The sequence below is a fragment of the Microplitis demolitor genome, chromosome 2, assembly GCF_026212275.2.
Source record: "Microplitis demolitor isolate Queensland-Clemson2020A chromosome 2, iyMicDemo2.1a, whole genome shotgun sequence".
Taxonomy (NCBI): Eukaryota; Metazoa; Arthropoda; class Insecta; order Hymenoptera; family Braconidae; genus Microplitis; species Microplitis demolitor.
In genome coordinates this window covers 1,036,591-1,051,278 of record NC_068546.1, presented here as the reverse complement: position 1 = coordinate 1,051,278, position 14,688 = coordinate 1,036,591, and positions in this window count along the sequence as shown.

The window sequence follows — 14,688 nt, the reverse complement described above, 5'->3', positions numbered from 1 at the left end:
TTATGCTCTTGATATATGATCATACATGAAGCTTTGTATGCTACTGGGACTTTAGTCATGAACATATATGACATCATACATGATCATATGGTTATATATGATATCATGGTCATATATGTAAGAAACAATAAAATATGAAATATCCGGTAAAAATATTAAAAACTACGTTTTATCGATTTTTTTGTTGATAATATGATTTAAATTAAAAACCAAGTTCGATGACATTATATGATCAAAAGAAACCATAAAAAAGATGAGTTGGTATGATATCAGTCACATTTTAGTACGTTATATTATGATTTATCCGGAAAAAATAACATTAAATGTTATTTTTTTAACTTTTCAACGCCGATATCTTTTGAACTAATCAATCGATTTTGATAGTTGACGTGGCAATCGGCGCGTTTTATTGAATTCTGGAGCTGATTAAAATTTGAAATCGATCGCGTCAGTCGTTTCGAAAATATTCAGAAAAAACCGTTTTTCACCATTTCTTTCTCCCGCGATCACTCTCGATGGAATTATCCGATTTTGATGTTTGAGGTGGCAATCGACGCGTTTTATTGAATACTAGAGCTGATTAGATTTTGAAGTCGATCGTATGAGTCGTTTTCGAGAAATCAATAAAAAACTAAAAAAAAAATTTTTTTTTTTTTCGTAATTCGCAAATATTTTCGAGTCTATTCGATCAAATAATCTGAAATTTTCAGGAAAGTTGATGGCCAACAAGCTTTTTTGATTGTCGCCTCAACCATCCAAATCGATTCATTAGTTCAAAAGTTACAAAGAGTTTACATACACACACACACACACACACACACACACACACACACACATACACACACTCGGACATCATTCTGAAAATAGTCAGAATAGCTTCCTAGGACCTCAAAATGTCGACATCTGATGAAAACTCGATTTTCGAAAATCGGGGTGAAAACAATAACTTCCCGAAATTTTTGAAAATCGTCGATTTTCTTAGCGGGAAGTTAAAAACATCAACTTTTCAAAGAAGTGTCTAATCTAACGGCTAGTTACTGGATTTTAGAACACATAAAAAATTTCGATCGTCATAAGTCACAATATTTTTTGGATTATTTTAAATGACATGAATTTATAATGGTACAGGAAATTTAATTTTTCGATCCACGTTTATGTTTCTGCAGTTTTGGATAAAAAATAAAAATAATTAAAGTACTAAGCTTTTGTTTTAATTGTTTTTCACATTAACGTAATGGCAATTGTCCAAATGGAAAAAATTTTGCTCATTAACATCATCAAGATAAGATATAAATTTTATAATAAAAGATATAAAAAATCAACTTTAACGCAACAATTGGTGTCGCTTTCAAGTCCAATATTTTATTCACCATCAACTTTTCTTTTACAAAATAATAATAATTACAATAATACATTAGATATATATATATATATATATATATATATATATATATATATATATATATATATATATATATATATAATGGCGAGCACCAGTTGTGATTCTCTATCTCATTCTACGTCCATTAAATTCGTAACTCTTGTATATTTATCGCTGTTGTTGGAGAAGAGGTTGGACCCGTTTGTTGCCGCAATAACGGTAATGGTAGTAACTGTTTGTTAGTGATGGCGCTAGCAGCCCCTTCTAGTCCAACCGGCACCATCCCCTTCCCCGAAGGCAGTTAAACAACAGGAGTAGCTAAAACGGGCGATATGTCCACCCTTGCTCGATTTATCCTCAGGTAATTAGCGCGAGTAATAATTAATGCCGTCGTGCATTGCGCTAATTATCATCGGAGAACCTTTTAAGAAATGAAAGAACATTTAAAATAAAACAAAAGCTCCAGTCAAAACTCTGCTCGCTTTTTTTATTCCATTTCTTTTTATTTCATTTTTGTTTCCTTCACTTTATCCTTTATTGCCATCGCTCTGAATTGAATCGAAAGTCAAATAGCTGAGATTATTGTTTACACACGAGATGTTGATGCTGGTCCATTGGAGCTCGAGCTGAAGCTCGAGTCCAAGCTGGCGATCTCGAAAAATCTAGTCCGGACCATATCTTAACGAGGGTTTAAATGTGGACGCTGGTACACCGAGCGAATAAATGAACGACAGTTGAGGGGTCCAAGCTATCCATCAGGGTGCTTTTGTCGCTCTAATGAGAGCATTAATTATTCAACCTAAAGTACCTCATCCCCTTCGCTCTTCTGCCTCGGATTCTCATCTTGGAAATGTTATCGCGACATCCCGGCCATTCCTGGATTGGTCTCTGCTCTTCGCTCTCTAGTTTCTGGTCGCTGGTCTCGGTCTGACTATTATTACCACTACTGTACCTTATAATTTATCATCAAGCTTATCCTGTGCTGCTTATTTAATGCTGCTTCACAAAATACTCGAAAAATTGAGGCTTACGTTGAAAGAATTTAATCATTTATTAAAATTTCTTTGATTTACTTCTGATGCTGACAAAAATTTACAGCAGATTATTGGGCATCTAGATCAAGCTCTCCTTATTCTTTCACTGTTTTTTAAATTCTCTACTCTAAATAGCTGGTTTTCTATAAACAAACGCGGTTTGTAACCAATTGATCCCAGTAATCTTATGATCTCTGATCACTAAACCCACGACAATCTTATAGATTCCGATGGCAAAAGAGCTAAATCGAATCACTACGATCGTGATTGAACCTTCTATAAGTTGGTTCAGATATCATTGGGATCAGTTGTCTAGAATCAGATGATATGAAACCGTACAACCAGTGAATTTTTTTTTAAATTAATAGACGAGGTACAAAAATTTCTAAAGCCTGCATGACGTGTTTAGTTACGAACCGTCGAAATTGGGCGCCATTTTCGTAAAAATCTATATTTTCATTAAGATCATTTATATGGGATCAGTTCTGAGGATTCAGTTGGTATGAAATTATAAAAGTGGTACTTTTTTTAAGTTGAAAGACGAGATACCAAATTTTTAAAGCCTTCACATGCTGTATTTTAGTTAAGAACCGTCGAAATTGGGCGCCATCTTCGTAAAAAATTTTTTTTTCATTCGATAACCTCTAGCTTTCTTACTGAAATTGTTCAAAAATCTCTTGGCATATTTTGTTTGAAATTTTCTATCAGAGACAACTATTTTCGACTAATCATCAAACTTTTACTGCGTATTAATGCAGAAGTAATATTTCCAACCCTATTGATTTGAATTGATATAAAAATCCTTCTTTTGCACGAATCACAGCCAGACATCTGCTGCAAACAGTAATTTGTGATATTTTCCAGTGGAACCTTTGCATCAGCCGCAAAAATTTTTCAACATTCATAACCGAACGCTTTTCTGTAAGAAGGCCTTCGAAATTTAATCATTTCTGCATAATTTCTTGGTTGATTTCGACCTCAAAGCTTTTGAACCTCCCATATAGCAATTAATGAAACCCCATCAAAGTACCATATAATTATCGTATCTCCAACGAGCTCATTTGTAGCTTCTCTTCCTCATTTCGAAACTAAATAAGTAATTACGGTAACCAATAGCTCGGTACTGTAACATGCTTTAGAATTTTTAAAAAAGCGCTTAAAATTAATGAAAAAACAGTGAGCCAACAAGAAAGGCAATAAAAAATGATCTTAAAATCTTTTTTCCACACGGCATTGATCCCTTTTCAGTATAAAATAAACAAGAAATCCAATCAGAAATGTTAAATGTTATAGTAGATTATTAGTCATGTCACCTTAGCTGTATGAATAAGAAAAAGATGATGGAGCGAGTAAAAAAGCGTCGCTGGAAGTGTATACGTATATAATATATAGAGTTTGAGTGGAGAGACGGGCGAGCCGCTACATCCGCAAGACTATTATATCCGCTCAAGCGAATCTCTATTAAAACGTGTTTACACTGGCTTAGGGGTTGACTCAAGCCACCCCTTCGGCGTCAACCTCTTCTACCCCTCAGCCCAGTTTGTTCGACGACGCAGTCGTGCTGGCACCCACTTCTCCCTATCCTGGATACTTCCCAGTAGGTTCTCACTCTCGATCCCTTTCTCTCCCCGAATGTATACATATGTATATATATATATATATATATATAGTATATGCATATAGATATATGTAGTAATGTACATATGTACTGAGTAATGCCTATCTAATTGTCGCGTGTATGAATAGTAAATCCCGAAGCACTTGAGGCTATGAGCCAGATCTGAGCCAACACAAGGGCCCAGCAAGCCCATATATGAGCTAATCTATATTATGATAGCCCGAGTAGTGGCTGCATAAGGGGAAGACGAGTTGGAGATTGAGCTGAGTGGAAAGCCCATTTTGACATATGGAACTACCGCATATCATCACTTCTCCCATCTCTAGTTACTATAAATTGTATATTATCATCATTATCATCCACTTTTTCAAAGGTTATTAATATTTGAATACTGAGTCAGAGTATTGTTGAAGAGATATCAAATTTGAAATTAGTTTAAGAAGTTCTTAATAATTCAAGTGACAAATGATTGAACATTCAATTAGTTAATTTTATTTAAACTATAAATTATCGATTTTCAATATCCTCAGATTAATAATTTGATGAACGTTAATCCAGAAGGAAATTGGTTATCATGATTAATTATCTTTTATAGAAGTGACTTGGAAACAACTGAAAATTGTGATTTTTAGAAATTTTACTACGGTCGACTACCCGTCAAAAGCCTGGTCTAGGGGACATAGGAGAAATTTTTCTTGGAATTTCAGATCCCCACCCGTGCGATTAGTTTTGTTATCGACTACCCGTTATAAGCCTGTTTTATTTTATGCGATTTTGAAGGTTATGTTTGCGTTTTGTTACATCCGCCAGTCCCGATTTTTCTGGTGCTTATGGCGCTAAAATAAATACTTATCTTTTTACACTAATAATAATTATAATGCAAAAAATTATAATGACAACGGTATTAATTACAGTAATAATAATAATAATTTTATTGATCAACATAATGATCAATAAAACTTTTAAATTGTAACAGAAGCTTTAAATGCAATTCCGGATTACAATTATCAACAATAAATTATATTTTACTTAACAATGATTAAATTATTCTCCGCGAAACATAGATAGTAAATTATCATCATTAATTTAGATATTTTGTTCCTATTGTTAGTTTATAGTTTTGTCAATTTTAACGGAGGCTTATAACGGGCCGTCTGGTGCGAAACTCAAAAAGTGGTTAAGTGGGGAGCTGTGGGTCCAGTAACTGCCGATCGGGGAAAAAGGCCTTTTACGAGCAGGCTTATGACGGGTTTCATCAAATTTTCCGAAAATCGGCAAAAAAGCGTCTTCGTAGCAACAATGAGCAGCATTTAACAAATTCTAATCCCATTTCACTATTTCTGGTGACTTGTCATCACGGAAACAGGGGATGTCTAAGTATACTAATAAATACATCTTACATTACAAGACAATCCAAACTAAACAGAATGGAAGCAAACAAACAAAACAATTTATCTAACAAACATTTCCGTTATTTTGCACAACTACCAAATGCTTCCTTAATAGCTTTGTCTGGCCACTTTGAAGCAATTAATAGCAGTAGCTACTTAGGGAAAAATAAAATAAAATAAGAATATAAGGGAGGACAGAAAAGGAAATAAAGGAAACATAATGATAAATACCGTATTCCCAAGTACGACTTGTACATTGTGCCTTACTCTAATCGCTGGGGCGTCCTCTAGGCTTGATGGCCCAAGGGGTAAGTGGTGCTGGAGTACCGTTCCAAGAAAACCTACGCCATACTTAAATATAACCTCTCGTACAATCTTATATCCTCCATTGTTATGATAATTCTTTCTTTGCTATTCGTTAAGTCGATTTTTTAGTAATTATTGATGATCATTATCCTCCTTATTATTTCTCAGACATGTTAGTTCTGCAAGAGATAAAAAGTAGGAGAGAAGAAGAAACGAGGATTCAATAATCTTCAAGTCCTGGTTGTTAAGTTTTCATGATCCATAAGCCACGTGTTATTATATATATATATGTATACATAACATTTCTTTGACAAGCATCGAACAAAGCGACTATTATAATGTATTATCGCTCAATGACTTGAGGGTGAATCAAAATCATTCCGGTCTTGATTCGACTACATAAATCAGATATGCTATTAATTCAAAGTCAAAATAGTAATAGCCGTGAAAAACAAAATTTTTTAACTATGATTTGAATTTTAAGAACTATTTTATGTATTACAGGATACCCGTTATAAGCCTGCTTGTGATAGGCCTCTTCCCCCAATCGGCAGTTACTGGGCCCACAGCTCCCCCACTTAACCACTTTTTGAGTTTTGTACCAAACGGCCCGTTATAAGCCTCCGTTAAAATTGACAAAATTATAAACTAACAATAGGAACAAAATATCTAAATTAATGATGATAATTTACTATCTATGTTTCGCGGAGAATAATTTAATCATTATTAAGTAAAATATAATTTATTGTTGATAATTGTAATCCGGAATTGCATTTAAAGCTTCTGTTACAATTTAAAAGTTTTATTGATCATTATGTTGATCAATAAAATTATTATTATTATGACTGTAATTAATACCGTTGTCATTATAATTTTTTGCATTATAATTATTATTAGTGTAAAAAGATAAGTATTTATTTTAGCGCCATAAGCACCAGAAAAATCGGGATTGGCGGATGTAACAAAACGCAAACATAACCTTAAAAATCGCATAAAATAAAACAGGCTTATAACGGGTAGTCGATAACAAAACTAATCGGACGGGTGGGGGTCTGAAATTCCAAGAAAAATTTCTCCTACGTCCCCTAGACCAGGCTTGTGTTATAGTCGCCTGTATTTACAATTTTCGTGATGAATTATTTAATAATTTTAGTATATCTCTATACAATATTAATTTAATTGTAATGGATTAATCGTAAGGACAATTAGTCCATTGTTTCGTGCAGTTGATCCTAAGGGAGTTTATTCACAGTCGACATTGTCAACGCCGCGTGCCAACAAAACAATATAGCCGTGAAGAAAAGGGGACTATATACATATATATATATACATATATACGCATAGGGTATTGTATGGACATAGAAGACACGTGGCGTGTGACACCACACGCGCACCCCTAGTACATGATACGAGTGAGAATGCGAATATTGTCATATTGCCACGCATTATAAATATATAAATATACACATATATATCCATGGTATATGTTTATATTTGCAGTTCGTTCACTTGTACAGGGTTAATCACATTATTAATTCAAAGGCGTCAAGATACACCTGAGCTTTAGCTTAATTCCATTATTACACTTCGAAAAAAAATCCCTTGTGATTTTTTTTTTTTAATTTTCCGTAAGATTCCGTAAGAACAATAATCTTGCATGTGAAAAAAAGAATGGAAATCCCCGTCGACCTTTTGGTTATAAAATACTAAGTGACGTAACATTCCCCCTCTGGTTGGAGTCAGTGAAAAAGCTGTCACAGATGAAATCAAACATGAACAAGATATTGTGTTTCAATAATGTCAATTGAAATTTACGCGTCGAGCCGCAGAAAGAGAGGCGTCGAGAGCTCAAAACCCCACGGAGAATTAACAGGATTTAAACGGTTGGTTAAATCCACCACGAATTCACCCAGTGAAACCACTCATTTGTTCTTTCGATAAATTTATTCATTTGTTCGTTTTTTTATATAAAAAGTTTTACTCCATTTTCAAATACTTTTAAAAAATTATCTCTAAAGTGCGAAATGAATTTTCCCGCGCATTTTTATTTAATAGCTTTTAAATAATTCTAAAAATAAAAACTTTGTGTCATTTATCGGGCGTAGTTATTAAGTAAATTACTTGATATCCGGGTTGCGAATCATATATATCACTAGGTTATCGAGCGATCATACACCGTCGCATATGTCCACAAACCCTTCAATTTAACCCCTTTGGTTTATTCTTTTTTTTCATCCCTCTCGTTCTCGCTTTCAGTATCGCTCTCACTCCAGTTATCGGCTGTGTCTGCGACACATTATATACATAGTGATATACGTAGTGATATTTATCTCAGTGGTAGAGTGTAAGAGCGAGAGGACGGGAACGCATTCAAGCGGCCGCCAATTATTCAGCAAATGTTATAATTGGCGCATTCCATTAGGCGTAATGGATCGCACTTAGCGGCTGACGGTGTGATTGGGGGGGAGGGGTTTCAAGTGTATGATGTTATAGATATAGATTCCGTACTAGAGGGAATAGAGGATAAATAGAGACAGATAGCACTAGTGGGTTCAGGTGGGAAGCATGGCAATAACGCGCAATACCAATCTTGATTATACTGCTGTAAAAGTGAATAAGGTTTGTTTATTCATTCATTCTATACCTGTATATGCTGCTGGATTAATTTAAATTAATACTCACGATCTTTCATTCGGTACATTTCCGCCAATTTTTGCTACATATGATTCAATTTTATATTATATTTTAGGTTTATTACTCTATTACTAATAGAGCATTATTGGTCTGAAAAAGTTTGGAAGAATGAAAAAGAAAATTTGTTTCTCTAAAAATCCTAGACTAATCCTAGAGAAATCCTAGAGAAAACTTAGACAAATTTATTTCTCTAAATATCCTAGACAAATCCTAGAGAAAACTTAGACATATTTAATATCTCTGAAAATCCTAGACAAATCCTAGACAAATCCTAGAGAAATCCTAGAGAAAACTTGGACAAATTCATTTCTCTGGAAATCCTAGACAAATCCTAGAGAAAACTTAGACATATTTAATATCTCTGAAAATCCTAGACAAATCCTAGACAAATCCTAGAGAAATCCTAGAGAAAACTTGGACAAATTCATTTCTCTGGAAATCCTAGACAAATCCAAGAGAAAACTTAGACATATTTAATATCTCTGAAAATCCTAGACAAATCCTAGACAAATCCTAGAGAAAACTTAGACAAATTTATTTCTCTAAATATCCTAGACAAATCCTAGAGAAAACTTAGACATATTTAATATCTCTGAAAATCCTAGACAAATCCTAGACAAATCCTAGAGAAATCCTAGAGAAAACTTGGACAAATTCATTTCTCTGGAAATCCTAGACAAATCCAAGAGAAAACTTAGACATATTTAATATCTCTGAAAATCCTAGACAAATCCTAGAGAAATCCTAGAGAAAACTTAGACAAATTTATTTCTCTAGATATCCTAGACAAATCCTAGAGAAAACTTAGACATATTTAATATCTCTGAAAATCCTAGACAAATCCTAGACAAATCCTAGAGAAATCCTAGAGAAAACTTGGACAAATTCATTTCTCTGGAAATCCTAGACAAATCCAAGAGAAAACTTAGACATATTTAATATCTCTGAAAATCCTAGACAAATCCTAGACAAATCCTAGAGAAATCCTAGAGAAAACTTGGACAAATTCATTTCTCTGGAAATCCTAGACAAATCCTAGAGAAATCCTAGAGAAAACTTAGACAAATTTATTTCTCTAGATATCCTAGACAAATCCTAGGGAAAACTTAGACATATTCAATATCTCTGAAAATCCTAGACAAATCCTAGAGAAATCCTAGAGAAAACTTGGACAAATTCATTTCTCTGGAAATCCTAGACAAATCCAAGAGAAAACTTAGACATATTCAATATCTCTGAAAATCCTAGACAAATCCTAGAGAAATCCTAGAGAAAACTTGGACAAATTCATTTCTCTGGAAATCCTAGACAAATCCAAGAGAAAACTTAGACATATTTAATATCTCTGAAAATCCTAGACAAATCCTAGACAAATCCTAGAGAAATCCTAGAGAAAACTTGGACAAATTCATTTCTCTGGAAATCCTAGACAAATCCAAGAGAAAACTTAGACATATTTAATATCTCTGAAAATCCTAGACAAATCCTAGACAAATCCTAGAGAAATCCTAGAGAAAACTTGGACAAATTCATTTCTCTGGAAATCCTAGACAAATCCAAGAGAAAACTTAGACATATTTAATATCTCTGAAAATCCTAGACAGATCCTAGACAAATCCTAGAGAAATCCTAGAGAAAACTTGGACAAATTCATTTCTCTGGAAATCCTAGACAAATCCTAGAGAAATCCTAGAGAAAACTTAGACAAATTTATTTCTCTAGATATCCTAGACAAATCCTAGAGAAAACTTAGACATATTCAATATCTCTGAAAATCCTAGACAAATCCTAGAGAAATCCTAGAGAAAACTTAGACAAATTTATTTCTCTAGATATCCTAGACAAATCCTAGGGAAAACTTAGACATATTCAATATCTCTGAAAATCCTAGACAAATCCTAGACAAATCCTAGACAAATCCTAGAGAAATCCTAGAGAAAACTTAGACAAATTTATTTCTGTAGATATCCTAGACAAATCCTAGAGAAAACTTAGACATATTCAATATCTCTGAAAATCCTAGACAAATCCTAGAGAAATCCTAGAGAAAACTTGGACAAATTCATTTCTCTGGAAATCCTAGACAAATCCAAGAGAAAACTTAGACATATTTAATATCTCTGAAAATCCTAGACAAATCCTAGACAAATCCTAGAGAAATCCTAGAGAAAACTTGGACAAATTCATTTCTCTGGAAATCCTAGACAAATCCAAGAGAAAACTTAGACATATTTAATATCTCTGAAAATCCTAGACAAATCCTAGAAAAATCCTAGAGAAAACTTAGACAAATTTATTTCTCTAGATATCCTAGACAAATCCTAGAGAAAACTTAGACATATTTAATATCTCTGAAAATCCTAGACAAATCCTAGACAAATCCTAGAGAAATCCTAGAGAAAACTTAGACAAATTCATTTCTCTGGAAATCCAAGACAAATCCAAGAGAAAACTTAGACAGATTTAATATCTCTGAAAATCCCAGACAAATCCTAGAGAAATCCTAGAGAAAACTTAGACAAATTTATTTCTCTAGATATCCTAGACAAATCCTAGAGAAAACTTAGACATATTCAATATCTCTGAAAATCCTAGACAAATCCTAGACAAATCCTAGAAAAATCCTAGAGAAAACTTAGACAAATTTATTTCTGTAGATATCCTAGACAAATCCTAGAGAAAACTTAGACATATTTAATATCTCTGAAAATCCTAGACAAATCCTAGACAAATCCTAGAGAAATCCTAGAGAAAACTTAGACAAATTTATTTCTCTAGATATCCTAGACAAATCCTAGAGAAAACTTAGACATATTCAATATCTCTGAAAATCCTAGACAAATCCTAGAGAAATCCTAGAGAAAACTTAGACAAATTTATTTCTCTAGATATCCTAGACAAATCCTAGGGAAAACTTAGACATATTCAATATCTCTGAAAATCCTAGACAAATCCTAGACAAATCCTAGACAAATCCTAGAGAAATCCTAGAGAAATCCTAGAGAAAACTTGGACAAATTCATTTCTCTGGAAATCCTAGACAAATCCTAGAGAAATCCTAGAGAAAACTTAGACAAATTTATTTCTCTAGATATCCTAGACAAATCCTAGAGAAAACTTAGACATATTCAATATCTCTGAAAATCCTAGACAAATCCTAGAGAAATCCTAGAGAAAACTTAGACAAATTTATTTCTCTAGATATCCTAGACAAATCCTAGGGAAAACTTAGACATATTCAATATCTCTGAAAATCCTAGACAAATCCTAGACAAATCCTAGACAAATCCTAGAGAAATCCTAGAGAAAACTTAGACAAATTTATTTCTGTAGATATCCTAGACAAATCCTAGAGAAAACTTAGACATATTCAATATCTCTGAAAATCCTAGACAAATCCTAGAGAAATCCTAGAGAAAACTTGGACAAATTCATTTCTCTGGAAATCCTAGACAAATCCAAGAGAAAACTTAGACATATTTAATATCTCTGAAAATCCTAGACAAATCCTAGACAAATCCTAGAGAAATCCTAGAGAAAACTTGGACAAATTCATTTCTCTGGAAATCCTAGACAAATCCAAGAGAAAACTTAGACATATTTAATATCTCTGAAAATCCTAGACAAATCCTAGAAAAATCCTAGAGAAAACTTAGACAAATTTATTTCTCTAGATATCCTAGACAAATCCTAGAGAAAACTTAGACATATTTAATATCTCTGAAAATCCTAGACAAATCCCAGACAAATCCTAGAGAAATCCTAGAGAAAACTTAGACAAATTCATTTCTCTGGAAATCCAAGACAAATCCAAGAGAAAACTTAGACAGATTTAATATCTCTGAAAATCCCAGACAAATCCTAGAGAAATCCTAGAGAAAACTTAGACAAATTTATTTCTCTAGATATCCTAGACAAATCCTAGAGAAAACTTAGACATATTCAATATCTCTGAAAATCCTAGACAAATCCTAGACAAATCCTAGAGAAATCCTAGAGAAAACTTAGACAAATTTATTTCTGTAGATATCCTAGACAAATCCTAGAGAAAACTTAGACATATTTAATATCTCTGAAAATCCTAGACAAATCCTAGAGAAATCCTAGAGAAAACTTGGACAAATTCATTTCTCTGGAAATCCTAGACAAATCCAAGAGAAAACTTAGACATATTTAATATCTCTGAAAATCCTAGACAAATCCTAGACAAATCCTAGAGAAATCCTAGAGAAAACTTGGACAAATTCATTTCTCTGGAAATCCTAGACAAATCCTAGAGAAATCCTAGAGAAAACTTAGACAAATTTATTTCTCTAGATATCCTAGACAAATCCTAGTGAAAACTTAGACATATTCAATATCTCTGAAAATCCTAGACAAATCCTAGACAAATCCTAGAGAAATCCTAGAGAAAACTTAGACAAATTTATTTCTGTAGATATCCTAGACAAATCCTAGAGAAAACTTGGACAAATTCATTTCTCTGGAAATCCTAGACAAATCCAAGAGAAAACTTAGACATATTTAATATCTCTGAAAATCCTAGACAAATCCTAGACAAATCCTAGAGAAATCCTAGAGAAAACTTAGACAAATTTATTTCTCTAAATATCCTAGACAAATCCTAGAGAAAACTTAGACATATTTAATATCTCTGAAAATCCTAGACAAATCCTAGACAAATCCTAGAGAAATCCTAGAGAAAACTTGGACAAATTCATTTCTCTGGAAATCCTAGACAAATCCTAGAGAAAACTTAGACATATTTAATATCTCTGAAAATCCTAGACAAATCCTAGACAAATCCTAGAGAAATCCTAGAGAAAACTTAGACAAATTCATTTCTCTGGAAATCCTAGACAAATCCAAGAGAAAACTTAGACATATTTAATATCTCTGAAAATCCTAGACAAATCCTAGAGAAATCCTAGAGAAAACTTAGACAAATTTATTTCTTCAGATATCCTAGACAAATCCTAGAGAAAACTTAGACATATTAAATATCTCTGAAAATCCTAGACAAATCCTAGACAAATCCTAGAGAAATCCTAGAGAAAACTTGGACAAATTCATTTCTCTGGAAATCCTAGACAAATCCAAGAGAAAACTTAGACATATTTAATATCTCTGAAAATCCTAGACAAATCCTAGACAAATCCTAGAGAAATCCTAGAGAAAACTTAGACAAATTTATTTCTCTAAATATCCTAGACAAATCCTAGAGAAAACTTAGACATATTTAATATCTCTGAAAATCCTAGACAAATCCTAGAAAAATCCTAGAGAAAACTTAGACAAATTTATTTCTCTAGATATCCTAGACAAATCCTAGAGAAAACTTAGACATATTTAATATCTCTGAAAATCCTAGACAAATCCTAGACAAATCCTAGAGAAATCCTAGAGAAAACTTAGACAAATTCATTTCTCTGGAAATCCAAGACAAATCCAAGAGAAAACTTAGACAGATTTAATATCTCTGAAAATCCCAGACAAATCCTAGAGAAATCCTAGAGAAAACTTAGACAAATTTATTTCTCTGGAAATCCAAGACAAATCCAAGAGAAAACTTAGACAGATTTAATATCTCTGAAAATCCCAGACAAATCCTAGACAAATCCTAGAGAAAACTTAGACATATTCAATATCTCTGAAAATCCTAGACAAATCCTAGACAAATCCTAGAGAAATCCTAGAGAAAACTTAGACAAATTTATTTCTGTAGATATCCTAGACAAATCCTAGAGAAAACTTAGACATATTTAATATCTCTGAAAATCCTAGACAAATCCTAGAGAAATCCTAGAGAAAACTTGGACAAATTCATTTCTCTGGAAATCCTAGACAAATCCAAGAGAAAACTTAGACATATTTAATATCTCTGAAAATCCTAGACAAATCCTAGACAAATCCTAGAGAAATCCTAGAGAAAACTTAGACAAATTTATTTCTCTAAATATCCTAGACAAATCCTAGAGAAAACTTAGACATATTTAATATCTCTGAAAATCCTAGACAAATCCTAGAGAAATCCTAGAGAAAACTTAGACAAATTTATTTCTCTAGATATCCTAGACAAATCCTAGTGAAAACTTAGACATATTCAATATCTCTGAAAATCCTAGACAAATCCTAGACAAATCCTAGAGAAATCCTAGAGAAAACTTAGACATATTTAATATCTCTGAAAATCCTAGACAAATCCTAGACAAATCCTAGAGAAATCCTAGAGAAAACTTAGACAAATTTATTTCTCTAAATATC